Raw genomic sequence first — 7534 nt, forward strand, 5'->3', positions numbered from 1 at the left:
TACATACAAGATATCTTGCCAGATCACTTTGCTTCAAAGTGCAGTAAATTTTCATAATTTCAAAGTAATTGCATAAATGGAAGATAGACTAAAATGATATTTTACAGAGGAAGCACGAATATCATACATAAGTGTATTCTGTAGTTTTAGTAAAAATTACTTTTTCATATCTGAGCTGGAATATGGTAATTATGGCTAAAACTACACATGTCAAAATAACACATTTATGTGCTCCCTTCAATAGTATATGTGTTATAATTGCAAGATACAGAGATTAGCGTGTCCCTATACAAGGATGATGTGCAAATTCATGAAATATTTCAAATTTTCTGGAGCTCCCCAGTGAGCCTTTTGTGGATTAACTAAAAAAAAAAAAAAAGTAAAAGTACAATGAGAGACACTGAATAATAAAATTGTGATGTTTCACTAGAAATTCATTTCTGTAAACACTAGAAATACATGTGAATGAAGCTGAGTTACACCTAAAAAATAATAATACACTTATGTTTTTAGAAACTGTAAATAGACTCTAATGAGTTGGGAAATAATATACCACAATTGAAATTTTGTCCTGGTCCAATTTGGAGAAATTTGTTTTCTAAAGTTTCCAAATTAAATTGGCAGTGTCTAAAAGTTTTGTCTGGGTGGCTCAGTTGGTTAAGCATCCAACTTTGGCTCGGGTCATAATCTCACAGTTGGTGCATGGGTTCAAGCCCCACATAAGGCTCTGTACTGACAGCTCAGATCCTGGAGCCTGCTTTGGATTCTCTCTCTCTGCCCCTTCTCTGCTCATGCTCTGTCTCTCTCTGTATCTCAAAAACAAATAAACATTTAAAACATTTTTTAAAAATAAATAAAATAAACAAAAGTTTTGTTTGGTTCTACTAGAGAGAAATTTTGTTGGTGCAAGGGAAAGCTTAGAGTTGTGCTACCCAACTCATTGTTCAAGAAATACATTGATTTGTCAAATGTGATATGCATCATTCAAAAAATGATGAAAAATTCATTATTGCAGAAGTTTAATATCTTGTTAGAAATAAATGAGTGTCAATATTTTTTTTCTAGCTTGCATTCAAGATGTGGTTGACTAAATTATTGATCTTGACTTTTTCATTCCACAGAAGGTATTAAACATCTAAACACTTGCCATGGCCTCCTGATAGCAGATGGCATTTCCTCACCTCTTGACTTTGGGCTTGACCAGATTATTCATTTTGGTCAATTTAATGTTGATGGGTGGGAAACAGAAGCTTCCAATGTACTTATGAGTTTGGATTGTGTTCCTTACCTCTGTCATTATGAAAAGACTTTTTTTTTCAGTCTTCTCTAAATACTTTTTCCCTTTTTATCAGAATGAATATATATTCCAGTACTATATTATCAAACCTCCATATTTGTTATTTCATGTTTAGATTTTCAACTCAGAATTTATTTATTTATTTATTTATTTATTTATTTATTTATTTATTTATTTCGGTTTGGGAATAAAGTATAAAAAAACCAATTTGTTTTATTTTCCTTTTTAATGTGGTTACACTGATGTACATGTTCATCAAAAATATCTATCCATGTTTTTCTGTAATGCCTCTTCAGCTTCATGTTATTGTTACTTATGCTGCTAGGTCTGTTTCTGGGTTCTGTATTTTGTTTCATTAGTATACATCTTATCCATATTGTACTGATTGTCCTGTTTCCTGTGAATTACCCAGGGACTTTTCTCAAAATTCATACCCCCACATGAAACAAGCCAAAGAAATGGATTTTAAGTAAATTTTTTATCCTCAAGTGACCCTAAGCTAATCTTAGCTCTTTCTATTACTAAATATAATTTAAAATCAGTTTCTCAATCCCAGAAAAATATTGGTATGAAAACATCATTTTCCAAAATGGGATTTATTTATATCTCCATCCAGATGACTGAGAGTTTGTCGCCCCACATCCTGGATAAAATGCACCAATGTTTACATGTGCAGTTGTACAATGATGAATAAAAGCGGTACGAATGAAAACCTAGCCTCGTTCCTGATCTTGAAATTTTAATGTGAATGCAGTGGTATTTTTAGAAAGATATCTTTTATTACACAAATGCATCCTTCTATGTTCTATTTCTAATTTGTTGAATGTTGTCAGCACTTAATTGAGTGTTATCTTTAATTGAGTTAATTACTTTTTTGTGTACCTATCAAGATGATTATATGTTTTTCATTTGTATGTAGGGAAGATTCTATAAACTGCTTTTTATTTATTTTTTACTTTTTATTTTTTAAATATTTGTTTGGGGGGAGGAGAGGGAGAGACAAAGAGAATCGTAAGCAGGCTCCATGCTCACTGTGGAGTCTGATGCTGGGCTCAGTGTCACGATTTCGAGATCATGACCTGACTGAAATCAAGAGTCAGACTCTTAACCAGGAGAGCCACCCAGGCACCCTTTTAAATTGCTTTTTAATTTTTGCTTTTTTTTTTTTTTTTTTTACTTATTTTTTGAGATAGAGAGACAGAGCATGAATGGGGCAGTTCGGGGGTCGGGGGTTAGTGAGAGAGAGAGATGCAGAATCTGAAACAGGCCCCAGGCTCTGAGCTTCAGCACAGGACTTGACCTGGGGCTGGAACTCAGGAGGTGTGAGATCATGACCTGAGCCGAAGTCAGACGCTTAGCTGACTGAGCCACTCAGGCGCCCCTTAAACTGCTTTTTAAACCCTAACATCCATTTATATTCTAGGATATACACAAGGTGGACGTGATTTGTCACTGTCTGTTATACACTGTTGTACTTAATCTGTTAATATCTTATTCTATATCTATAACTACATATTTATTAATTTACATGTATATATTCTTTTATTCATGAATATTTGGGTTTGTAGTTGCCATTTCTTGTAATATTTTTATCTGATTTTAATATCAAGATTTTTTTAGTCTCATAAAATAAATTAGCATGAAATGCTTCTATGTACAGTTGCTTTTATTCCTTTTCTAAAAGTATATTGTGTGAAACTAAGGAATTGTAAGGAGCACCAGTCACCTGATGAAGTTTTTTGAGGTGATAGTGGGGTTCATGGGGTCTGGAACTGAGAGCCAAGAATGAATTCTTGAAGATATCTTTTGTTGAACAAGGTAATTTTATTAAAGCACAGGGACAGGACTCATGGTCAGGAAAAGCTGCCTTGGGACTATGAGGAGAGACTGGTTATATACTCTGGAGTTGTCCCGGGGAAGTTTCCAATGAGATTTTCACTTGCTAAAGAAGAATCAAAGGAAACTGGAGGCTAGCTGTTGTCAAGTTACGGTTGTTTTTCCCTCTAGCAAATCATTAGCATTAAGACAGTAGGCAGTTCCTGGAGAAATATTACTCTGTCTGCCTCAAGTATCTGTCAATGGGATGCAGGTTGTAAAATTTAATTTTATCTGCCATTTCCTTCTGCACATCATTATGGAGGGGTGATGATGGGGCTCCAGGAAACTGAGTCTATAGGTTTCTGGAGATCAGGCTATTGACGAGATTTGCCTTTTTCTTGTAATTTACCAAGATATTTGTAAGTAAATGGAGACTCAGGTCCTGTAGGACTAAGATCTCTATCAGGTAGCCATTTGATTTTCTCTTGGACAGCCAGGAGTGACCGAGGGATATCACACATATCCTGCCCAGGTGTGGAGGACATTAGAAGTCTGCCAGTTTAGCTTATGCTCCCTCATCAATATCTATCTGGTAGAGAATTAGGACATTTGGAAGTAGAACCTATAGGCAGGCCAATTTTATCCCTTCAGTATTTCTGTAATAGCACACAAAGGTAGAATTGAGTTCAGTAATCTTTACATATTTTATATAATGTCAGAGGTCAGTATTTGTTAGACAACCAGTCATAACAATAATAGCAAAATATCTTAGAGATAAGGTTTAACTCCTAATATCTATACAATTTTCTGTTCACTTGAAAAATAAGAATCATGCAGTGAGTCTTTTTGTTTTGTTGTTGTTTGGGGGTAGTTTTATTTACATACACAAGTAATACAGATGTATTGTAATACGTCATCTAAAAGTAAATCTCCACTCTGAAAACAAACTATCACAGTGAAAATATACACAATTAATTATTATTATGCTTTAATTTCTAGAATGTGACAAAAAGCAAGAATTAATTATGGCAGATACGAGAATTCAAATGATTGTGCCAGCTAGTATTTAGCATTTAATTATTCAAAATATATTTAGTAATTTAGGAATAAATAATGTGAGTTAATAGGGCACCACTTGAATTAACTTAAAACAAGACACAGGATAGTGTTCAGATGAAATGTAAAGTTCACTATTGTGTAATATTCAGATATGTTTTTAGAGTTGAAGTCATACTCTCAAGATGATTGAAACATACAAGTGTTTTTGATTATAGATCAATCTGTTGTGACTCTATTTCTATAAATTCTACACAGCTAAATAATTTGACAAATTAGTACAGCTATGTGATGACAAGCAATTGCTTTATATGAATTTTACCCTATCAAATGACTGCTTGAGCTAATATGTTAAATTAGTCATTGTTTTGATTCCATGTATACAAAGATATCATTCAGTTAATCAAAGTAAGCCTTTGAAACATTTCCTTTCTCTTTAAACCCTCATTTTCAACTTCATTACATTTGAAACAAAGATAATTATTACAATTTGAAAAACAAGTTGTGTATGTAATATACATATATTTGAATACAATAATACATTAAAATTCATTTGCACACATAATAATTCAGAATATGTTTATTTTAATTTTTTTTAATTATCATATCTCTTGTTCTGGAATATTTTATGCAGTTCTAGTCAATAACATTTTTTTCAAGAAAAAATTGCCAGCCAGGGTAACAAAGATGATCAGAATGAAAAAAAAAAACATATTTTGTGAAGCAATTTATTAATTAAGAAATTCTTTTTATGGAAAGACAACAAAGATATAGATGATTTTATGTCACTTAAAGGAAACAACAGACCTAGATATACTTGTTTATACTGTGGAAGCAGTAATTATCTCCAAGAATATCTGTGTGCCATGCAAATTACAAAACTGGACATAAACCAGGCAAAAGAAGAGGACCATACCTATGCTGTTACAGCGCAGCCATTTAAGTTGAGGAGGGAAGTAAGGGATTGCCTGCAGTTAGGAGTTTGTCTTTGAAATGATGGGCACCACTCTGATAAAAACAGTCAGAGCTTATTAACAAGCTTGAACCATGCTAGGTGCCAGAATGAATAAATGGATTCTTAACTAGGAAATTGTCCTAACAAATGCTTAAAAAGAATTATGGGAACAAATCAGGTAGATCTTATAGAGAGTACTGTTGCTCTGAGTAGCTGAGGAGTTGACTCCAAAAGTTACATGTTTAGAGATATAAATCTGAATTGTCTTAGAGACTCAGAAAGTAAAAATGAAAATATGGATTGATGAATCTATTAGGTAAAACAATGATGTCAGAGTTAGTAGGTAAACTGTGTAGGGACTGATACCTAACTACCTTACCTTTCAGAAATAGTCTTAAGCAAAAAGTTTTAAAGAGAAAATTATAGTTTGTTTTGTTATCTGTGTGAACTGTAGGGTGATATGCTTTTAAATAATGGCTAACACAAATGCTAGTGTTTGTTTGAAAAGACCTTCACCACAAACAAGAAATGTCTTCTTTTTTTGAAAATATGAGTTATAAGGAACTGCTGAGCTCTAAGAAAAATGACACCAATTTGGGATTGTTAGCCCTGGGATGGTGGTCACGGTCTTAACAAGCATAGGTACACTCATTATTATGAAGCAAGAAGTGTGAGGCTGTAAGAAGATAAAGTAGGTCAGACAACATACATCATTAGTGTTGTTTGTTGTCACCAATAATAACAAGGAAAGGTCCATAAGGAAATAGAATTGATTTAAATGATAACCGTGATACAATCTACACAGCTACATAGTATTACCTGTAGATTTTTTTTCCGGAACGAAACATTAGTATATCAACATAAATCATAAATGTGAGAGCCTTAATTTAGTTGCAGAGTTAATGCTATTCAAAAGTATTTAGAACATGTTTTTTAGTTGCAAAAGAGACAAACTGCAATTAAAATTCTACATTGATGCTCAGAGTGTCACAGAGGCCAAGTAGAGTTCTACCCTTTTGGCACAAGGTGCATGATATGATTTTGTTCTTTACTCTGAACTGTAAGCCTTGCTTTTATTCTCACAGTGATGGCTCTACTCCAATTACTGGGAAGTAAATGGATTTTGCATTATAATTGCATAAATTTGTAAAACTGAACACTGGTAATCCTTTAATAAGGAATTGACATTTTAAGGAGAAAAATAGATTTTGATATGTGGGAAAGAGCAAAGAAACGCAGACAAATAAAAAAAAGTGCAGCATCCTAATGGGTGAGGTGGTGGTTACTATGACAGTATTACCTTCCATTGTGCATCTCTGAATATTACTGTGTAGAGTTGATTGTCACAAGGAAAATAGCTCTCTGATGTGTCTGCAAGAGTCAGATACATTCAGCTAACAGAGAAGTCTAATGTCGGAAAAGCAACATGATCACAAACAAGACTCAAGTTAAGACAGGCCAAACTCTGAAAAACACAGATGTAGAGGCTGTATGTAAAAAGTGCAATCTGTACAAAAGTGATAGAGAGATAAATATTTGATAAGATTATCAGGAAGTGGGAAAAGCATGCATTTAATTACTATATGAATAGAGGAATTTGCATTTTATGTGTTGTAAAGCTCAGAGACGTTAAGTGTTTCTACAGCTCTAATACACCTAGTTAATTGTGATACCACGCCTTCACTACCTTCCTGAAATAACTCCAACATGTGTCCCAGATTTAGGGTTTTTCCTGGTTCCATACAAATTTTATGATTGTTCTAGCTCTGAGAAGAATGCTGTATTATTTTGATTGGGATTGCCCTGATGGTGTAGATTGCTCTGGTTAGTATAAACATTTTGACAATATTTGTTCTTCCAATCCATGAGAATGGAATGTCTTTCCATTTCTTTGTGTCTTCTTTAATTTCTTTCATAATTTTTTTATAGTTTTCAGTGTACAAATGGTTTACCTCTTTGGTTAGGTTTATTCCCAGGTATTTTATGATTTTGGGGTGCAATTGTAAATGGGATAGATTCCTTGATTTCTCTTCCTGCTGTTTTATTATTAGTGTATAGAAATCACATTATTTTTTTCTTGCAACTTTGCTGAATTCATTTATCAGTTCTAGTAGTTTTTTTGGTGGAGTCTTTCAGGTTTTCCATGTAGAGTATCATGTCTTCTGCAAAGAGGGCATGTTTGATTTCTTCCTTGCTGGTTTGTGTGCCTTTTATTTCTTTCTTGTTGTCTGATCACTGAGGTTAAGACTTTCGGTACTATGTTGAACAAGAGTGGTGAGAGTGGCTATCCCTGTGGTGTTCCTAAGCTTAGGGCAAAAGTTCAGTTTTTCTTTATTGAAGATGATATTAACTATGGGTCTTTTGTATGTGGCCTTTATGATGTTGGAGTATGTTCCTTCTATCTCTAC

General features: G+C 33.5%; 1 non-coding gene across 1 annotated transcript; it reads left to right on the forward strand.

Annotated features, from left to right (window-relative positions):
- Positions 1 to 228: 228 nt before the first annotated feature.
- Positions 229 to 330, forward strand: LOC115288820. Its single transcript, XR_003907209.1, has one exon. It is a non-coding gene; the product is annotated as a U6 spliceosomal RNA (small nuclear RNA).
- The last annotated feature ends 7204 nt before the right edge of the window (positions 331 to 7534 follow it).

The sequence above is a fragment of the Suricata suricatta genome, chromosome 3, assembly GCF_006229205.1.
Source record: "Suricata suricatta isolate VVHF042 chromosome 3, meerkat_22Aug2017_6uvM2_HiC, whole genome shotgun sequence".
NCBI classification, from domain to species: Eukaryota; Metazoa; Chordata; class Mammalia; order Carnivora; family Herpestidae; genus Suricata; species Suricata suricatta.